This window comes from Haliaeetus albicilla, chromosome 10, assembly GCF_947461875.1.
Source record: "Haliaeetus albicilla chromosome 10, bHalAlb1.1, whole genome shotgun sequence".
In the NCBI taxonomy this organism is placed as follows: Eukaryota; Metazoa; Chordata; class Aves; order Accipitriformes; family Accipitridae; genus Haliaeetus; species Haliaeetus albicilla.
The window spans coordinates 3,465,049-3,487,086 of record NC_091492.1 but is presented as its reverse complement, the minus strand read 5'-3'; the positions used below and the strand labels follow the sequence as shown (position 1 = coordinate 3,487,086).

General features: G+C 43.7%; 1 long non-coding RNA gene across 1 annotated transcript; it reads left to right on the top strand.

The window, feature by feature from the left end:
• The first annotated feature begins 10,308 nt into the window (after positions 1-10,308).
• LOC138687080 (uncharacterized) lies at positions 10,309-11,484 on the top strand. Its single transcript, XR_011326414.1, has 2 exons — positions 10,309-10,441; positions 11,356-11,484. It is a non-coding gene; the product is annotated as an uncharacterized lncRNA (long non-coding RNA).
• The last annotated feature ends 10,554 nt before the right edge of the window (positions 11,485-22,038 follow it).

Genomic DNA, 22,038 nt, shown 5'->3' with positions numbered 1-22,038 from the left:
TTCTTCTCATTTAAGGTCTCAGAGGAATGGCAGAGACTGGGTGTCTTCACCCCACAAACCAAGCTCCATCCAGAGCTGCTGGGGCAGGTCTTTGACTAGCAAAAGTGTTTTTATTAATTAGAGTCAGGTGTGCATGTCAGACACGGAGCCGTAAGAAGGATTATAAACAGTGTCTATGTGATATGTGAGTGTAAATACAGCTTAGTATCTGCCAGGTCCTTAGCTGAGTGGGCTTCACTCATGTGGGGTAAGTCAGCTCCCAGAAAATGTTCTGCCTTCAGAGGGAATATCCAAAACAAAGACTGGCTCCACCTGACTGTGGATGCAAATGTGCTGTAAACACTGGTGCTGAGAGAAAACGTGAGAAGTTAAAAAACCGCTAGTATCTTGGTACGACTGAATTGAAAATTTTAACTCTTTTGCTTGGTCTTAATAACATGGTTCTCCCCTGGCTTTACAGTTCAGTTTTAAAAACGAGCATCTTCTGCCTTATTTAGACTCGGTGCCCCAGCCTTGCAGAGCAAGAGAGCTGGGAGGCACCACTATTGAGAGAAGTTCAAATAACTAAACTGGCCGTGACCTGAACTAAAACTAATAGTTTGTGTTTGTGATGGCTACGAGAACAGCATCTGGCTTACATTTAAATAGAAGGCTATTCAATAAAGCCACTGCTTCTCGAAACTGCACAGAAGCAAAGATTAATTATTGCAACTAATGACGTTTCGGCCATTCATGCACCCAAGGGAGAAAGGCAACCCCCTGCCCCAGGAACCAATAACAACAACAACAACAAAATCTTGCAGAAAGGCCGACAAGGGAGAAACACCAAGAATATATTGTTGTTCCTGATATTCTGCCCAGGCATCCTAAACATGGAATTAAATATAATCTTTACCAGCAAACTCTTTTTTGCTTGTTATCCTCCCAAAGGAGAACCCAGAGTTTCAAATGGGCTTTTAATAGCAACACTCTGAGAATCCAGCCTCTGTGTCTTCCAGCGTCTTAGGGAGATCATGTTTCACATTTCACTCATTCCTCAGTGTGTTGGCACAGCCTAACACTGGCTTCAGACATTTGGTATTTGAAACAGAAAATCTTGGTGTTTCATTCCTTGCCTCACTTCTCCCTGTGTTTCTCCAGCATCATATAATATTGACAGCCCCTGCCTGTAAAGAAAGGCCAGGTTCTCTCGTTTATTCAGCTGCAGGCTTTAAAAATGTAGAATAGGGGTTTTGTTCATAGGAGAGAGCAACTGCCAGTGAACTTTTTCCTTCTTTACATAAAAGTAGGATAGCACAATAAACAATGGTAAGAGAAGTGGGACCCAAGGTATGTATGCACATATGTAATATTTAGCTGGCTAGTTTTTTAGTGCCCCAGTTTCAGGGTACAAACCTGCTCCCCTTTGTGTGAGCGATTTATATCCTTTAATAATCTCAAAACTTGCACCTTCATACATCAAAATCTATGGTGAAAGATCTGGCCATACGTATGTCTCATGTTTTGGTGAATCACATACTGAAGCACACCAGTGACCACAGTTGTGTCTTCAGGGCTTTCAGGAGCAAGAGCATGCCCACATTTGGGGAAAAAAAGGAGATGAGAAAGAGAAGATCTAGAAACAAGTCATCTTCATAACAAGTGGAGAAATTTCAGTGATAATGCCTGCCTGGAAATTTCAGTCTTGTGGCCATCGTTACTCGTGAGACATTATTCCTAGGATGAGGAACCACTGAGATTTTCTAGCTTTTCCCCCATGTAGATCAATTCTGTAAGGAGAGTAGGTACAGGACCGTCTCCCCTTCCTCTCAAACCCAGGCACTTTCTCTGGGGCAACCACAATGAACATTTACGCAGGGAAGTAATATTAGGCAAGTGTCTGCATATCTATACTTTTTAATACAGCATTTCTTGAAGCAGTGCTTCAGCATCAAGAGGATGACTTCTATTCCATCATGGTGATGGGGAAAAGAAGGAATCACGCTGTTTCTCTGTGGGTATAAAATTGAAATCAATGAAGACCTATTGCTTTCCTTCATACAGGGGCCAGTCCCGTCTTCTCCAATTCCTGTGTTTAATCTCCCTGTCCCAGCTGTTCCCCTCACCTCCAAACCCTGGATGAGCCAGAATTGGATGACCGAGTCACCCAAAGAGGCCACCTGTTTTGGACAGACCTCATTAACCCCTGCCGTTCAATAGACATGATTTTGATGGGCAGGTTGAACGAGTGCATTCCAGTAGCTGTGGTCCCCGTGGCTGGATGTGACATCCCCCATCCAAAGCAGGGTCCAAAGCAGGGAGGAAAGGTCGATAGGGAGGAAAGGAGAGATGACGTCGTGTTGCTCTGAGAAGTCACGAGATGCCAACACCGAGACAGCAAGAATAGGAAATAAATCGCTGCTCTGCCATGAACGTTGCTACAACAGTGCCGAAGAGCTTGATTTGTGTATCCCCGTCCTCGTCAAGTGGTGGGGAGCAGGGAGGAGGGAGCGTGCTGACATCATCTCCCAGGCGTCGTTACACATGATTAATGCTGTTTCCCTCTGCTTCTGATCTTCCTTTGGGGAATTTTCATACTCCTTTTGGCCATAAGCACAAAAGGGATGAGAAAGGGAAAGCGGATTTGGATCGTTACTGTGTCTGTTGTGACGAACGTATAGCGAAGCCGAGCTTTAATGTGAACTGTTTGCTTGTTAGAGTGTAATAGCTCTGGAGCTGTCATCGGGTGCAGTATTGTGTAAATATATATTCAGGCACTTCTTATGGAAGTGGATATGTGACCCAATAGGCTTTATTTAGCTCCTTCTGGCGACTGCGGGAATGCATCATTTTTGGCATGTCCAAGAGTAATCAGAGTATATTCAGCCCTGTAGAAGTAAGGACCTATGAGGGATGTAGAGATAAGTGCCTCATCTGGAGGCTGGGATTTTACCCAAGAGGGAGGTGAAATCCTGAGCCACTACAAAAAATAGGGGCTCGTTTTCTTCAAAGCGGAACAGGTTTTTCCTTCAACGCTCAACGTAGGAAAATGGTGGGGTGGTACATCCTTCAAAACTCTCTCTACACTGTGCGTTAGTATGGAGAGACTGGAATTTGCTTTACGTGGGGGCTTTAAAAAGGGAAAGATCCTGTGGAGGTCCACATTGCCAATTAGCAGCTCCTTAATAACCACAGCGGTGTCGGGATGAGACATTGAGATGCTCCTCTGAGGTCCTGGGGAGCTCCTGGTGCCCAAGGGCCCAGGGCACCAGCACCCAGGAGGGATGCAACAGCTCATCCATTGGGCCTGTGGGGAGGAACAGGTTTGAAACTACACCTCAATCTGCAAGTCAATAACTGAATTTTCAAATGGCCACTAAGCGTTTGATTTACAATATATTATGGGAAGGTGGTGGAAGTTTTTCAAGATGTTTCTTTCAATTAAAAGATGCCTTTTCCCAAAAAAATTTCCGATGATGACTTTCCACTGCGTATGTGAATTTTTTTATCATAAAGTCTTATATCCAAAATATGACACTTTGGGGCTGTAAAAAATGTCCAAGTTTGAAGATTTTAGGCAAAAAGTTAATTTTTAAAAACCAGAATGTTTTGACAAAACCAGATTTGTTTTCAATGAACTAAAAATTACTTTGGGCTGAACAACGTTCTTTAGAAAGACAGTTGAAAGATTAATTTGATATTAGAATAATTATAATTATATCAGTGCATAAATATATTCATTTTATGCATTTGTATTTATTCAAAGCTTGTTTAATATTATTAAAGAACACATCACAAGTAGTTTTAAATTTCAGATTGCTCCTTTTCCTTTCTTTTACTGAAAACATGGGTTAACTTCTAATTCTCCTTTTCTGATACTAAAAAAATAAAGTCTTTAACAGGTCACAACTAATTAACTGCTGTCAGAAAAAAATTCCAAAAGCTCTTACTGAGCTTCGTCCAAAAAATATGACTCCGGTGCACTTCCTTTCTTTGGTCTGATAACTCGAAGTTAGGATGAAATAAAACCAATGATAAGCACATCCAAAAGCCAGGGATGGGCAGTAGGGTTCGATAGCCTGCTTTCTGGCGGTCTCTGTCTCAGATATGGATCAGATTTCCTCCTGTTTACATGTAAGAAGGTTGTGAAGATCTGCAATTTCAAGATACATCTGGTTCTCGCATCAAATTAAACAGCAACTCAAGCCTGAGCGCTGGGGCAGATTTTAAAATGTAGGAATGAATGTGTGTTTATATAGTATTTGCATTAATGCTTCCTACGGTTTATTTTGAAAGTGAAGAAAGAACATTGCATGGTAGGCAACTTAACCCAAACAATATCGGTTTAAAGTTAGGGGCATGCTCCTTGGAATATTTTCCTAGTGTTTTGAAGTGTCCACTTGAAGAGGGAGCAGGGAGGAGGGGGAAGAAAAGGATTGTTCTGTCTTCTGCTCTGTGTTTGGCCTGGCTCAGTAGGGCTATTGCTGTTGCTCATCTGGTATGGATTAGTCCTTCTCTCTCACACTCTGTCAACTTGGGTGTTCTGCATGCAGGCTGTTTCTGCAGGGGTCTTGGTTTTGCTTTTTTTAACGGCAGGAAGTGCCCCACTCAGACCACATGTGAAATTGTGTGGGAACAGTGGGGGGGGATGAAAGAGCCCCATCAAACATACCAAAAGTGTGGGTGGAGAGACAGGGAGCGTAAGCGGAGAGATACCAGCTGAGTAATTTAACCTCCTGGGCTGGCCAGGCTGGGGACGCAGGGGAAGTTTGCTGCCTTAAAAGCGTCTGTCGCTCGTGACATCAATTTCTAATATTTTATAATATCGGGGGCTGTTGGAAGTGTGAGGGATTACAGCTGCCGCTTAATTTGTTCTAAATTTCCTGCTAGCCTCACCAGACATGTACAGGAAATAGGCAGTAAATGTTTAATAGGTAATACCTAACTGGACAATTAACAGGTGCTGTCACACTGAAAATCCAAGCCTGCATGTGCGGATGCACCTCAGGGATGCGGAGCACCACCAGCAGCAATCCCTGGGTACCACCCGCACAGAGCAGCATCAGGCGAGCCGCATCCTAGCACCGTGGTACCCAGCGTGAGGTCCCTCACATTCCAAAATTCACCCCTGTTCCCATGTCCATGCTTGGAGCCAGAGATATTTTTTTCTTTTTAAACCACTCACTGCTGATTTTGCTCTTTGCATGAATAAATGTCATCACAGAAACTGGTCTAGCCTGCAGCGCAGGATGCTGGGAAGCCCCCTTGCATCTATTTAATGTACAAACTCCACACTTGTTATTCACCGCCTGGAAAAGGCTCATCAAGTGATAAAAAATTGTAACCTGGTTTTCCAGGCCAGAAGAAATGTCTGTCTGTCCTGCCACCCCAGTTCTACCAGGGACCAAAATTGCAGTGGGCAGGATACATTAAAAGATCTTTCCCTTCTGGACTTTTTCAACTTCTGGCAGTCAGCAGGTATGGGGTTTCCTGCTCTGGAGTCTGTATCTGGACTTTAATAGTCATTGATGGATGTTTTTTCTTAGTTTTAAATTAATTTCTAATTCTGGTCTCTATAAAATCCTGTGGCAATGAGTTCTACAAGTTAATAGCGTGTTCTGTGAAAAGTATTTAAGCTTGTTTTAAATCTCAGTATTACATGTGACTTTAATTCTATGTTGTTTTTTTCTCAGTAGAAGATAATTTTAAAATACATTTTCCACGGGATTTCCAACACCGTGGAAATCAGGTAGTATCAGTCAGACACAGTTCCTGGGATTGGCTTCTCTGCCTTAAGATGCCAATTAAAGTAAAAAATTTTTTTATTATTACATGATTTCTATTTTTATATTATTATTTCTATTAAATTCTGTTATAAATACGGTTACACTTCAATTATTTTGCTGCAATAGCAGCAATCTTTTGCAATTTTTCATTTATCAGCAGTAAAATATTAGAGAATAACCCTCTTTCAACCTTCAACCTTCTTTAATAGTTATAAGCTTGCAATTAAGTTCTGATTGTTCAGAATAATTGTATTTCCAATGAAGGCAGAATTAGGTTAATTGAATTGCTATTATTACCTTCAGAGCAATATTGGTTTAATATGTTTGGCCAACATAAAGCAAACCTCTCCTTTGGAATTTGCTTTTATTAAGTTCAAGTCCAATCGAGTTCAAAAGATCCTTCTGCAAAACTTAGCTGTCCCCTAATAGTGCATGACTAATGTCTTACACTTGGCTTTCCTATAAATTGCTCTCTTTACTGAGCAATTTCTGTGTCAATACTCAGACATCCTTATCAGCACTTGATGTTCATGTAAACCAACTCTTGTTAATGACTACACGGACGGGAAGGGGGAAAAAAGTAACATTGCACAGACCTCAAGACTCCTGCTCCTTCTGAACTTTGAAGTCCAGCTGTTAATAGCAGCGTTGACTACTTACATAAAAATGTGTAGTAAACTGAACTGACATTGTCTGATTTCAAGTGATTGGTTTAAACCATCACAAATGGCTCAAGCTTCCACCCTTTTTTCATCTCTCTCTCTCAGTGCCGTCACTCAGGATGATTAACGTTGTTTTGCGATACGAAGGCTATTGTCCTAGCCTGAAAAAAGTAAACATTTTTACAGTTGGGAGCAAGAAAAATTTCAAACAAGTTCCCTTTTGCATGAAAAAGGGATCCCCAGCTGCTGTTTATTATCTCTCTGTTTACATCACACATGTGCATGTGGAGGACAAAGTAGTTCAATAAATTACTTCTCTACTATGGGGTTGGCCATTATGGGCTGCCAGGAACAAAAGCATTTAATGGTTTGTTGAATGCCTCTGAATGTTCCTACAGTCGTTTTTAACTCTCACCAAGTAGTTGATCCGATTTCATCTGCTTTACTACTTCGCTTAGGGCCCAGAACATTTTTCCCCTTGCATGCAGTAAAATGAAAGTGAGATAAATTATATCCATGCTCCACTGTTAAAGCAGTTAATACATATCAGCATGGGCTCACATATGGCATTGGGCTATCTGACATTAGGGGTGTGAATTCTCACCCTGGAATTGCCTACAGCTTCCACGAGATTTGATAAAGTTACCGACACCTCACTTTTATACTCAGTAATTTACCTAATATCTCCATTTCTGGGTTTCTCGTATCGGAGAAGTTTCCCTCCAAGGGAAGAAAATTTTTAAAAGTAAAAATAACAAGATAATGGATTTTTCCCCATAACAATAACTAACCCAGCCTGCACAGTTGTGCAAATACACAGTCATGTGCGCTTGGCCATCACTCCAACCTTGAAAACGGCTGGCAATTGCTTACATTTTTTAATACTTTAAGACCATCTTCAGATGTGATTTTGGCTGCGCTTTCGCAGGCAAACTGCAATCAGGCATTGGGATTTCCCTGGTGGCGAGGACGAGTCCGGCTGCTGGCTCTTTCCGAGCCCTTGCCACGCTGTCCGTCCCGCTCCTGCTCCCCATTCCCTGCCTCCTGCCAAGTCAACTCTTTGAAGATCCATTTCTAGCACAAATCTATACAACGACCTGCCTCTATAAAGAAAGAAAACCTAAATAGCTGTAATCCCCAGCTTCTCTCTTCCCAGCTCCTACACTTTTCAGTGGAAATGAAAAAAAAAAAAAAAAAGAATTTGGTACCTGCCTACAAGTGAGGTACCACACACGTTGTCCTCAGTGGTACCACTTGCAGAGAAACGTCAGTGAGAAGATCTGGGTTTAAGAGAGTCTTCTGAGCTTTGGTTTTGGCCTGGATGATTCCAGAGCTCCCTTTGCAGCACAGCCCCCCTTAGAGCCATGTAAATAAAGATTTCGGTGGGAACTTCTCAAATCAGTTTCACCACCACAGGAGATACTCCACAGTCTGGTCTGTGCAGGTGGAGGTGCTAGAGCAGCAGCCACCGCTCTCCCAGTTATCCCAGCAGATAACCTTTCAGCTGAGAACCACCTCCTCAGCTGTCACAACCCGAGGTAGAGCACTGGGGCTCTGCACCAAGGGCTTCAAGGCTTCATATCCCCTTTGGTTTTGTACAGCGAGGCGGGCAGGACCCCGTGATCTGCCTTCCTTTCACATCCCAGCAGCCTCTCCTGACCCACAGCAGCTTGGTGGAAAACGATGAGTATTTTCTATAGGGCTCCTCAGCTCCTGCGTGACTCCTGAGCCCCTGCAGCACTTCGCAATGATATTTCTCCTTTTCCCCACCCCTCTCAGCCCTCCTGGGGGAGAGTTCCCCTATCAGTTTATTACCAGACATTAATGCACTCCTCAGGTGGTTGAAGTCATTCCCCTTTGCACCTGAGGCGTGCATTAAAAGCCAGTTAATCATCGTGTCATGTCTTACTGCTCATGGCTAAGGGAAAACCAGGAGAGAGGGGTTGATATTTCAGCTGAACAGAGCAAATGGAAGCAGTGTCCTTCCCAGCTACTCCCTTCCTTGCTTTGCCGATCAAATACTGAAGCTCTTTCAATACGGACCAAGCTGTCATCAAACAATTGTTGTCCAGCGTGTAACCAAGCATGCACTAACTGAAATCTCATCTGAGTGTGCAAGCTGGGCTAAGCACACATGAAAATTCAGATCTTCTGTTTTTACTTTATGCTCATGGCAATTTGCACTGAACAAAAACATGCAGGTTTTTAAGTTTAACTTTTAACAAAACCAAAAAGGCAAGGCACTGCCAGGAGGGTAGGCAGTGCAGCGATATTGGGCTGACATGTAAGCTTGCCTTCTCCTAGCCATTTTTGCAGACCTCTTGGGGTGAGATGTATTAAATTTGCTGGACATGCTGGACCCAATTCAAGCTCTGGGATCAGTTACCATAAATCTGCATCCAAGCCCTACGTCTTATCACACAGCAAGTCCATCCAGACAGTTGGTGTGATATTACATTAATAATCCAATTCCCCTCCACTTGCTGTCATCCCAGTAAAAAGCTGGAAAGCTCTCTTGATGGTCTTTCAGGAATAGAGACTGCCAAGTGTAGGATATATTTGTAAATACACTTTAAAACGACACAAAAAATGTCCTTTAGGAACTTAAAACTTGTGATATCATTGCAGAAAGTGGCTCAGATCAGCTTGAATCTATACTATTTGCAAACACTCATTTACTGCTGCTGGGAGTGTTTCATGAATATGCATACACGGATGTCCTCTCAGGCAGCATCTTCAGAAGATTTTGTGTAATAAGGGGAGAAAAGCCACAAATTAGAGCCTGCCTCAACAACATCATCTCAAAGCCATGCTGTCACGAAAGGCTGTCCAGCGCCTGTCATTCTGATACAGGCAGAGGGTGAAGAGTTGGAGGGGGGGAAAACCCAACAAGAGCTGCCTGTAGGTTTATTTAGGTTTTCAAAAGAGAAGCAGCAGTTAATCTTTCTGTCCTTCTAAAATACTTGGATGCCTTTCTTTGGCACGTCTTTGGACTCAAGTAGACGTCGCACCACAATGAAGAAGGCAGTTATCTTTGTAGCATCAGGAATGGAAGCAATAAGGAGTAGGAATTTCCCACAGACAGCTTGTTCTGGTGCAATTTTCCAGCCCAGGTTTCTTAACTTAAGAAATGTGAGTATTTATAAGCCTCAAGAACCAGAAGAACTCTGGGAAGATCCTCTGACTGCAACCCAACATTTTTTACACTTGCCAGTGACTGCGTTACACTGAAGTTGCACCAAGTCTGAAGTTACACAGTAGTTGTAGTCAGTCAAATAAAGACACTGACTTTCTTGATTCATTCTTGGCTAAGAGCAATCTCTTTTACATTCCTACCTTTCACCCCTTCTTCATTAAGTGGAAAATCCAAAGTTTCCTTTAATCAGGTTTGAGCTTGGACTGATGTGATGTTTACTGACTGAGACAGTGGTTTTCAAACGACGTCAGGAACATCTGGCTTCGTGGCTTGGCAGAGAGCCCAGCAAATTGCCAATCCAAAGGCCCAAGTTCACAAGCAGCTTTGGGGCTTTCATCCTGTAACAAGAAAACCCTGAGGGCAGTGGAGGTGGTACCACGCCTCCCCGTTTAATCATGCTGCTTTACTACCTACGTGTTCCACGGCTGATCTCTGTGTACTGTCAGACTCCTCAAATTAAGGTCCTGCAGATGTCCACCCAGGCTATCCCATGCTGGCCTTGTCTCCCGCTACATTCCCGTTGTGTCCCACGGCTGGTGGGAACCATGGGGCAGATGGCTCAAAGGAAGGCTGTGCTCCCTCCGAGCAGGGACAACACACAAAACATCCCTGTGTATTCCCCAGTAGGTCCCCCTCTACCATGCTTTTCGTGTTTTCATCTGCCACTCCTGTCTTTACAGACCGCTGTTCTCTAAGGTACCCAAGCGCCATGCCAAAGGTTGAACCCAGGTCTCCAGCCTGCCGGTGGAGCAGCCCGCCCAGAAGCCCAAGCTGACATTTTATCAGCAAAGACCGCCTGGAAAGCCCAGCAGCAGCAGGTGTCCTGCATACGGAAAGCATTTGCATCTAGTGCAGTTTATAGCTCCACACATGTTTTAAAAGCTAATTCTGTAATACTTTACTTGTGTGAATCGCTTCTACTCCAACAAGTAGATCCGTTCACTCCAGCAAATGGATAAGTAAGACTTCAGACGCAACCTAAGGTTGGATCTCACCATGAGGGACCTTAAGTATTATGACCTGGGCCCATCTGGTTCAGATCGCATCCTCTGTAATGGGTTGTTGGCTGGAGCATGAAAGTTTAACCAGCGCTACGCTGCTGAAGTATGCGCTGTTGTTAAACAATGAGCAGGAGGTCTCTGTGTTCTGCATGTATGTCATTGCAACGTACTTTGTGTAGGGAAAAACCAGTGCTTGTTTACAGGCAAGTGAAAAATCTCTGAAGGTAGAGGGTTATGTGGCTTTCACTGCACGGAAAATGGATGTGGAGGGGGTCATGGTCAAATTAAAAGTTTGCTTGTTAGAAAACAAAACAGAACTCAGTCCTTTAGGGATTAGCACCAGTTGTCTTGAAATGGTTAGTGAGGTGAGGGAGACAAGCAGCCAAGGGAAAAAAACATTTCCAGAAATCAGTGACCAATCGCCAAGAGAACAGCGCGTCTCCATCCTGACCTCCCGTGAGCTCTGAACTCTGCTGGCACTGTCCAGCCTCCTTCCCTGAGAAACACAAAGCTTATAGAGAAAGTCATCTTTGTTTCATGAAATATTTACATTGGAGAAGGGAAGGTCTTTTGTATATTGTCACTGACCTTTAGAGGGAGGGGGGGGATTGTAATCAGGTTTCAGGATCACAATTTTCACAGCTGCACATAATAATTTGCTTCAGGTATTTGATTCATGCATTGAAGCTGAAAACTCGTCTAGAACTAACAATTGCTCTGCTTTCCCACAGATCGCTCTGCAGAGAGATACCCTCTGCCTGCCTATCAGCGGCTATTGACCTGGGCACGGACCATGCGTGGAGACATTTTGTGCTGAACAGTATAAGAAAGGGAAAAGCAATAAAGAAGTTAAATGAAAATGCCTGTGCCTGGCACTCTTTTGTGTCTGATGATTTTTTTTTTCCTTCCAAACGGTCACAAATGAAAAGGAAGAGCTAACAGGAGTTTGGCTCCATCTCCTCTTCCTGAGACAGAGTGGGGTCTACAGAATTTCCTGCTCCTGTGCAGCTATCTTAGAAAGGCTTAAAAACACAGCCGGGTCCAAGAAAAATCAAAGGGCCATCTCTGAAAAGGGATACAGAATTTCCAGATCCTAGGGTGGGAGCTGCATTGATGTGGCAAATCACATGGCAGTGGAAAAAGGAAGCAGGTTCAGGGTAAGATTTCACTTGTATGGCCTTTAGTGCCTCTACAGCGTAGTGGGGAGACAGGGTGGGAGTGCCTGCGTGTGGGAGAGGAAAGATTCGGACTCCTTATTTCCTCTGTAACAAAACACAGTCAGTCACTTACTACTTCGAATACTGCCTTACATGACAATAACAAGTAATTGCATTAAAGGCCATGGTTGGAAGATTTGTCCCTCCAATGCTGAAGCTATAGAGACATTAATATGTCAGCCTGCTCTGGCTCTAGGATCTCCCACTGATGGAATGCTGTCAAGGTACAGCGGGTCAAAATAAGGCAAGGTGGATCAGAGGAAAACTTTTCTTCCCCAAAAGACTACAGCTGCCTGTCCTAGCTGGAAAACCATTTATTCATCATTTATGTATTTGTGCATGTGTATTTGCCTTATTTTCACACCTGAATTAGGTACGTTCAACTCTGCAGCTGCAATCGCTCAGGCTGAGTTTTCAAGATGAGACTAAACTGGAAGTAGAAATTCACCCTTTCTGCAACCGGCTCTCATGCCTAAGACTGTATCAGCCTATCTGATTCACATCAATCAGGAAAAAAAAAGCTGAGCGGAAGTGAATGAAGTAGAAACAAGATCTACAGTCGCAGAAACCTCTCAGGGATGTTGATGTACTTCGATATAGGTTGTCATAACAGGGCAGATCCCCTGCATCACATTTGCAGGCACAAATCCCCAAGCATCACTGAATCCTGCCACATCACCTACCTCTAGCCCTCCTGCTATAATAACATAAAGATGGGGTTTGTTTTTTTACTAGAGATGGGTTTGAGGTAGCATCCCCTTATTTTTAAAGAAACCTTATGGAAATGCTACAAAATTGGGAGTGCGTGGGAGGCAGAGAGGTTAGGTGGCCAGCAGAGATGTGCAGAAAAGCCCATGACCTCTGAGCAGACAGTTTGCCATTTGTATCATTATCTTTCCACATTTTAAGCATCAGGGATAATCTGGAATGCATTCCTCGTGCTTCGGAGACAGATGGCAGTGAGGAAGCAGGTTGGAAGAAAGGAATAATAAATATCTGAAGGTGAGTAAATGTCTTGGCTTTAGGCAGCTGAGCCTGTGGTTTTTCTCAGGGTGCACAAATGTCCCCACATTTACTGTGCTGAGTGGTTCTAGTAACTTTTTTATTACGCGTTTCCTGTACTGTCTGGCCAAGGGTCAGAGATGTTAAAACCTGGGGGAAATCTGGAGCGGAGAGCACTTCACGATCAGGGTGTGATAAGGCAGATTGACAGGCCGGTTTGTGGCAGGGAAGGCAGAGTTGGCTTGGCAGAGCAGAAAGGGTTGTGGAAAGTTTCTTTTTTAATGAGAAGGGGTATTTATTCCAATGTTTTTGGCTATTCGGAAGACAGCTTACCTCCTTTGCCTCATTGCTGTGCACGACTGTGGACGTTAGCTGAACGGCAGCTGGAAATAAAACATAACCTATATCTGCGATATCCTCTTGCACCCTTCCTCCCAGGGACTTGGTGAGCATCACAAACATTGTGATTCACCTTTGGGTAGGGGAGAGATTTTATCTTGTGTCGGTTATCTGGTGGCAGGAGGCTGATTGCAGGGCCCTGATTTGGAGGCAGCTATGTGCTGTAATGTACTCTTGGGAGGGCTCTGAATGATCGCTGTTGCTAACAGCATTACAGAGCCATCCATCAACCGAAAATAGTTGGAACAGGGCAGCCAACTTCCCTGTCCCATCCACCCTCTGTCAGGAGGCAGAGAACTAGTGGAGAAGTCATGTCTTCACTGTCTGAAGAGCATTATATACAGTGAGAATTTGGGGAGATGTTTGTTCTTTGTTTCTTTGTGGGGCAAATTTTGCATCACTGGACAACCACCATAGGCAGAAGAAGGGTAATTCCACAAAGCAGTGCTATGCAACTGTTTAGGACAGAAAAATGGAGAAAAAAATGTCAGAGCCAAAGTATACTCCATGTAGTTGACATAGGAGGCTGAAATAAGATAGGCAGTTTGTAATTACTTACATTGGAATTTGGCCAGGACATCGAGGTTAACATCACAACTTCACAAGGACTTCAGAAGCAGCTGAGGATCTCTCCGAGTTGAGAACACACGCGGGGAACTTCCCTGAAACCTCCTGGCTTGGGCCATCGTGTACAATGCATGCAAGCTCTCGCCCGGGCCAAGGCCAGGGAGGAACACAATGGGTAGGAGCAAGATCTGATACGTCTTCATTGACATGCCAGAACCAAATAAACAAACAGCGAGGCTGTTGCTCTTCAGCCCAGGGCTGTTGGTCTTCTGCCACAGAGTTGTCATTCTTCTCGACAGCATGCATCTGCTTGGGATAGTCCACCTTCTGAGACGAGAAAGCGTAAGAGGGCCACAAGAGTGCAAAGACACAAACAGCTGCAGCCCGCGAGCATCCCACACCATGGCAAAGAGAAGGGAGAGTTTAAAGAAACTCCACGCAGCCAAGCGATAACCAAGATTTTTCTTTTCTAAAAAAGTTGATTTCAATAAGCATAAGGGACATCTCTGGGCTTGTCCCATCTGCAAGACATGCTGGAAGCACAAGTTACTGGGTATCTCTCCACCAACACAAACGGATTTTATGGCAGCTCTTAATATGACCCTACCAGACTCAGAGGCAATAATTTTGGAATGTTTCTCTCCGAAAGACCACACCTCAAGTTTTTCTTGGAACTCAGCTACATTAAGAGCAATCCTGTTCCTTAGGGGCTGGGCTTTTTTTTTTTTTTTTTTATTCTAAGAACTCAGGTGTTTGAACCGTGAACTAGGATGCCAATAGTTCACCTTCTTGCTTTAATTTAAGCAGGCTGCAGCTTCACGAGAGAAACACACAAAATGCAGAAAAAAAGCAAAGATGGCATATGGACCATGACATGGGAGCAGGGACATTTCTTCTATCCATTAAACTTCATGAAGGGAGAGTGAGAGAAAAGAAGGTTTTGGCAAAAGACCTTCTGCACACGTTAATAAATGTATAGATGAGCTCTGTACCAGTCAAAATAGGAAATACCACCCATTAAAGCTGGATGTTGGAATGACTGAAAAGCTTTGTGAAACTGTGCCGTGGAGTGCTAAGTAGAATGGAAAAACCATCATTCCTAAAGCTAGTCTTTGGAGATTTCTGGGAAAATTGGCTTACCCACTAATTTTTGCTGAAGTCTTGATGTGACTGGTCTTAACCCTGGCAAGGACTCTAATCTACTCACTTAATCTGGCTGCAAAACAATGCCATATTGCAAAGAGCTGAGATGCTGTTTAGGTAATTTAGCTTCACTTTTTCTTTCTCCTGTTGCAAGCTGAGCCAGCCCTTTTTGTTCACTTGAATAGCTTCTTCTTCAAAGGGACTGTGGAAAAGTCTTATTTCTTCCCCCAAGTGACAGATTTTTAAGCAATCTCAAAGATATCTTGTCCAACAGAATTACCCTCCACAAATCTGACCCTGACAGAGCTGAGGTAAAGTGTGATTTTTTAACCTCAAGCACTAAAACATGTCAGGAAAGTTGTAGTTGTGGCGGAAAGACCTTGAGGTGGCTAAAATTTATGGAGAAGAGACGTTAAAAGTTTTAAATTCCAGATGTTTGAAGCTCCAGCCATTTGGTGAATGATCGTGGAATTTTAGACCATTTCTCAAGCACTGATTTCAGCCTCAGAAATCTATTCAGGATTTGATCCAGTCTGTTTGTTTTTAATTTATGGAAATAGTTTATTCATATCCTAGGACCTAAGGCATTTGCTGTTTCTTAGAATCATGGAAGTTGACGTATCAAGTGTCACATTTTCAAAGGAACACCCATGTATTTTTACCAAAGAATCCCCTATAAAATGTCACTCAAGTTTTTTAATTTATTCAGGAAACCTGTGAGATTACGTGTTGCAAAGCTAGTAGAAAATGCATGTTACAGTTAGAGTCACTTTAACCTCCTTGCTTGTTTTAGGCTAAGTAAGAGGGATAAAGACTGTCATTAAGACTATATTGATTTCTGCTTCAATTCTTGCCTCAAATACTTACTTAAACTCAAGTTCCCATGAGTGTTTATAGGATGAGGGTCTGTAACAGCACAAGCATGTGTTGCAAAGTCAAATTATTCACCTCCCATCCCGAACTGTGGGAAAAGGAAATCAGGGAATCTAGTAAGATGGGAACAGTCTGTATCTAGATGGGGCATATTAATAGACTAAAAAGAGTGAAACAGAATTAGGTAGACAAAAGAAAAAATAATTCCAGGAATGATTTTTTTATCTTTTAATCTTGGTAGCAGAAATATCATTCTGCTGGGACTTGGGCCCTTTCCCAGACCAGTGACCTGATGCTGTACATCACGGAAGCAAACTCTGGGGCAGCAAAGGCAGCCAGACTTTTTCCTCTTGACTATCTCCAGCTGTCTCTGTTACAGCAAAGTAGTTTGCTTCTAGATGATGCTTTCTCACAGCTGGTTGATCAGAGCAGCATGAGCCGGTGCAGCCAGATCCGGCTTCGTTTGCCGCATGGAAGCGAGTGAGGTGGGATTTTTCAGAGGAAACAATGATGGCAGAAACGCTTTGGGGTGAAAATAGATGGGCCAAATCAAAAAGCCCCCACTCTCTAACGTTCTCAGCCTGCTTGGGAATGACAAATTAGAGGCATGAAAACAAGCAGGGACGTGACAGCAAAGGAGGAGGAGCGGTGTGCAATGGATGACTTAATAACAGGTTGCACTGATGGACAAATTGCACCTCTGGACTGTTTGCCTCCTTGCATCTGCAGAAGGACGCTTGGATCCTTGTCAGGGAAAACTGAAAGACAGCTCCCAGTTGGACCATGCAAATAATCAGTTGGCCCCAGCCTCCAGCACTGGGCCATGGACCTGGCAGAGTCCTAAGCCCTGCAGTCCCAGGGACCCTGTCAGTGGAAGACCAAAAGGATGCAAAGGAAAGGGTCAGGCAGGCTTCAAAGGAGACACGGACTTCATTTTCAATTTAACCCCTTTGTAGTTTAAATTTCATCCAGATCTCAATGTGGCCAAGTGGCCCTGTTTGCCTCTGAGCAACTGGTGGGACCGTCTGGCACAAGCAGCAAACACCCCAATATCACATATAAGGGGATCCTGGATTTCTCTCCTGATGGTCCTCAGTAAGGTAATTTTACATGACCCAAAAGCAGCTCCTAGGCAATGTTGCTCTGCAGACACACAAAATGCAGCAACATGGTGTCAGTGGGAGTGTGCCCATCACGCTGTGAGTTTTCGGTGCATGCAGTTCTTACTCCAGCAATTCATTTATATTCGGCATAAGATAAGCTGTCGTTATTAAACATCCTGTCACTTTAATAAATAAGGTTTCCTAAAGTAACCTGTAAGATTTCTACAACACAAACTGTCTTTCCTCTGTGCTGGATGTGATATACAGCACTGACCATGATCTACTGCAATTCCTCCTGACGGCTCTTGATGGAGGTCCGCAAATCTTTTTTGGTCTTATTTCTTTAGTGCAACAGTTGGGGCTGCTCTGTCCCCACTTTCTCCTTCTCCAGCTTGTCCCAGGACATTTTGTCCCCTTTGCCTTCCCAACCTCCTCAGGAAAAAAATGTTACAGCCTTCCCACCAGGGCTGGAAAGAAACAAATTAGTGGGGAAAAAGGAAATGCTAAAGGCAGATGGGTGCTCCTGGGGCCACTGGTGTTCCTTTCCTTGGGAGACGTTCACACCGCGAGCCCCTGGAGCGAGAAAGCTGGCTCTCAGCCCTCATGCAACACAAATACCAAATAATGATCGTAAATTTAAAGAATGGGCTTGTGGAATGACCCCAAATGGCTTGTGGGCTGGGGAGAAAATATGCCCTATAAAATTCAGGGGAAATGAAAGAATCTCCTTTTCACTGAGGACTTTTGCTGGATTTTGATTGTTGGATTTTGAGGCACATTCTTTAGCCTTCAGCTGGGCATTTGGGGCTAGCACAGATGCCATCTTCCAGTGACAGTGTTTTCCACTGGTGATGCAGACCAAAGAAAAAGAGAACAAAATAATTGTTCTTGAAATTTCCCCAGAGGAGTTTCCTCCCAAAGTAGCTCTCATTAAAAAATTATTTTCCAAAATAAAATTATTCAGCAAAATATTTTCCATCCTTTTTAAGTCTAGGCATCCTGGGGTTTTTTTGCATGACTTCTTCCCATGCACCCTCTAGGTGAGTGTGCTGTACCAAGAACAGTAAAACCTCCTGCCTCAAATAAGCTGTTATGCAGCTACTCTTCTTGGTCAGTTCTTGGCTTCGCTGCCTACTCCAGTATTTCTGTGTACTCCAGATGTATAACAGTCAGCGACTCTGCTGTCTTAGCTAAACAAAAAATTATAAGTTATTTGCCTTCTATTACCCTAAAAATATAATTGGTCTCATGATCCTTTCTGCCTTCACCATTAATGTATCATTGAATTATTATCATCTTTAATATTTAGCTGTTCACTGTATTTGTAATTAGGGACTCTTAATTATGAATACAGGGACGTACACTCTTTAAGGAAAATCTGAGGAATTCCCAAATGGTAGAAATTTGAAAGCCATCCCACCTACCCACAAAGAAGTGGAGAATTAGGATTGAGGGGTGCAATCAATGGCACCAAGACAGACACATGAGTGGCTGGAAGGGACAAGGCAGGAACAGCATCGTCCTTTATGAAGGTGAATTCCATGTAAAAAAGCTATGTTCCCACAACAAAAAAACACATTAGATGCACTGTAGACGTCATTTGGCTGAAAAGTCAAGCATTTGAAAATCATGAAGTGGAAAAAAAGTATGGTTGCCCAGTCCATTACTGTGGTGTTAATTACGACCCTTGGGCTAGGTGCCTTGAAGACACGTGGGAGGGAGTTCTAATCTGGGATGACTGGTAATGACAAACGGCAGTAACAAACCTCCAGTGTGCTGGCAGCGTTTTATAGTGCATCTATAGAGACTTGAGGATGGGAAGCCAACCAAAACTTTAATCTCTGATTAAAAAAGAAAATAAAAATAAAGAAGGAAAATAAGTGGGTTTTCTTAAATATGTTTACACACACACATGCAATTGCTTCTTTTTAACTGCTAATGAAAACAGGATACATACACAGAGCTGGTACTTCTAGTAATAAATCCATGTACAGTAGCCCTATAATCCACAATTTCACGCTCAGGGTAAAGGTAGTCCGGCACAACTGTGAGTCACACACAGTTTAAAATAATGGGAGAGGCTATATGAGGAAGAAATTTATTTTTAAAAAAAACATGAGGGGTATGACAAGCAGCAAACCAAAAAATGTATTTAATTCTGATTTGGTTCTTGTGTTTCAAGCAGTCAAATTTCTCACCCTTTATTAATCAGGCACATCATTTTGTGGCTGTAGAAAACAGGGTCACCCTGACACTGACAGAACTATTCAGACAGGATTTTTCCCTTTCCTCATCCTCAGGAACGTGATACCAAACTAGTTTGGTTCAGAAGAGGAGGGAGATTGTGTTTAAAAAATGGCATTTGGGGAAAGCTAGTTTTGAGTTTGTAATCTGATCTAAAGCCCCAGTAAATCAAAATTTTTGACCTTCTTTCAATGGAGAATATGTCCCCAGCTGTAAAGATCAGGAGTTCAGCGTAAGGCTCCATATTTGAATGTTTGCCTAATGCACAGCACAGTGAAACACCCAACTTCTTCCGCTGAGATCAGTCTGAACTGTCAGACCCATCCACGATTTAAATCCCTTCCAGCCTCACCCAATTTGGATGAGTTTCCTTTGATCAACGCAAGTAAGTAATCCCCGGTGTGTCAGTGCTACAATTAAACCACTGTGTCCAATTCCAGATGACGCAAATCTATCACAGCGCTGCTTCAGGAACTTTAATTCAAGCTATTTCAACTGTCTACTTAAAGCCTTGATGCAATTGCGCAGTCAAGGAAAAATTGCAGAGAAATGAAGTTATTCCCTACCATAGCATTTGCCATGTTTTATACTTACTAAATAAGTCAATGTACCCGTATTTTTATTTACCACTACTTTTTTGCTGAGGAGCATTGGCCAAAACCAGTACAGAACCCAGGTAAACGCTGGGGAGCAAGATTCATTTGATGTCCAGCAGATGATGGATATTTCCTCCCAGGGTGGGTTATTTATTTGTCTGGAGCTGTTGGCATGCACGGGTTTCTGACTCTTACAGGTAATTTTGAAAAACGTGGTTTGCAAGAATATGAAAGAAGGCAGCATAGCTTGGTGAACACGCACAGCCGAGAGCAAAAGGTTTACCTACAGCCTTTTAAATGCTCGTTGTGTCTTTGGTGGAGGAGCTTGAATGAAATCATTTATATTAGCTGCAATATCTGGCTGACTCCACTGATCTCCATAATCAAACGCAAGAGATGTGGAGGGGAGAAGGGGAAGGGGGGGTGGGGGAAAGCATGTATAATTAAAACCTTGTTCTAATCCTGCTTTGATGCTTTTGCCAGGACAGGTTGGACTAGTCAAAAGCCCCAAACATTTTAGGTAGGTTTTTTGTTTGTTTTGGGGGGTTTTTTATTCTGTCAGTGGCTGCAAAGCAGCAAAGTGGTTATTAGCCTTATAAGGTATCAAGGTAAATATTTCAGATCCCCTGTGAATTTCAGTCTCTCCCGACTCGGTTTATTTGTTCTTGTCAGTGGACAGTGAAGTTTTGTTTGTCGAAACCAGTTGGGGCAGAGAGTGACAGCACCGAGGCGCTGTGATTTATTTTCTGCTAGCCCACCACTTCCCCCGCGCTTCTTCCCCAGCCTGCCCCCGCGGCCCCCACAGCCCTCCCACCCCCGGACCGGGGACGGGGGACACCACCAGCACCTCGGGCACGCAGCTGTGGGGTGACCCTGCACAAACCCGGGCGGCACCGGGGTTTTTCCTTCTCTCTTTTTTTACAGCTGACTCGGTCCTCTGCTGTTGACCAGTGCAATGGAGCAACACCGTTTTCAGGGCCATGGGGTCCTTGTTGTGTCAGTTTTGTCTGCTGGGGGGGTCTTCCTTCCTTATGGGACTGTGGACCATGGATGTTGGTGGCCCCCAGGATGGGGATGCACAGGGTGTTGACATCAGTGGGGCAAATGGGGAAGCTGTGGCCACCACAGGCATCGGGGCGGATGCAAACTCAAAGCGTGCGCCCAACAACTACAGTCAATCCCATCTCACAAACGACTTCCAAAAGGACGCGCAAAACTACGTTACTTCGTTGCCCAAAACTCCGTTGCCAGATGGCATCTCTTCAGCCTGAAGGCAGAAGGGTTGGAGAGCCGTTGAGGCAGTCAAGCCTCAAAATGCCTCTTTGGGGTGTTATTTGGGAGAGAATGTATTGAGAGTCTTGAATGGGTGTTGAAAGTAGAGCAGGCTGCTTTGCAAAAAAACGCTTTCCTTTGCAAAAGCATTTGTTTAAAATGTAGGAGGGGTCTGATAGGAATAAACTTAAGGAAATTGGTCTGTTTAGCTTATTAAAAAGATCAAACAGAGGCTTGATTACAGCACGTAAGTATTTTCACCAAGGAAAAATAACATATATTAAAGGTTTCTTTAATCTAGCTGAGAGAGGACAGCTGAATTCCAATGGCTAGAAGAAAAAGCCAAAGAAATTGAAATTGGAAATGAAGCATTTCATTTAATTCTGTTCCCTTTGTGGGGAAGAACAAGGTTGAATAACAATGACAACAAACAATTACCACAACCAAGGGTGTGTAATGGAAGTGATCGGGAATGAAGGCCTTTCTGGGTGATGTGGTTCATCGGGGCCAGGGATTGTGGGGAAAATACAAAGAGTGGATGTGAAGCAACAACTGGAGCAGGAAGCCAAAAAAAACGAGGTAGCACTGGTACCAGAGCCCACCTCAACTGGTGGCACTGCAGCCTGATGGGGACGAGCCTCAGCCAACCCCATGGCCAAGACACAAGGGGGTCCCAGGTGGTCACCTCCCAGGACCAGGTATCACACCCAGCTCCCTCCACCTGCAATTCCCCCCCAGGCCTGGCACGATTTATTTAATATCCCAGGCATATGACCCTTCCCTCTGATATAGACGTATTTTGCAAGACCCTCTTCGCTCTCTCCTGGACTTCACTGCAAAGACCTTTAGGTCACTGCAACAGTGAGGGGAGTTTCTTCTGCCAGGTACAAGTTCAGTCTGTAGCAATTAGGTCTGTAGAGCAGAAATGGGAATTCTGGGCATATAAAACACAGAGCTGGATTTATGCAAACCAAGCAGAGACAGGAACGGAGCATCCC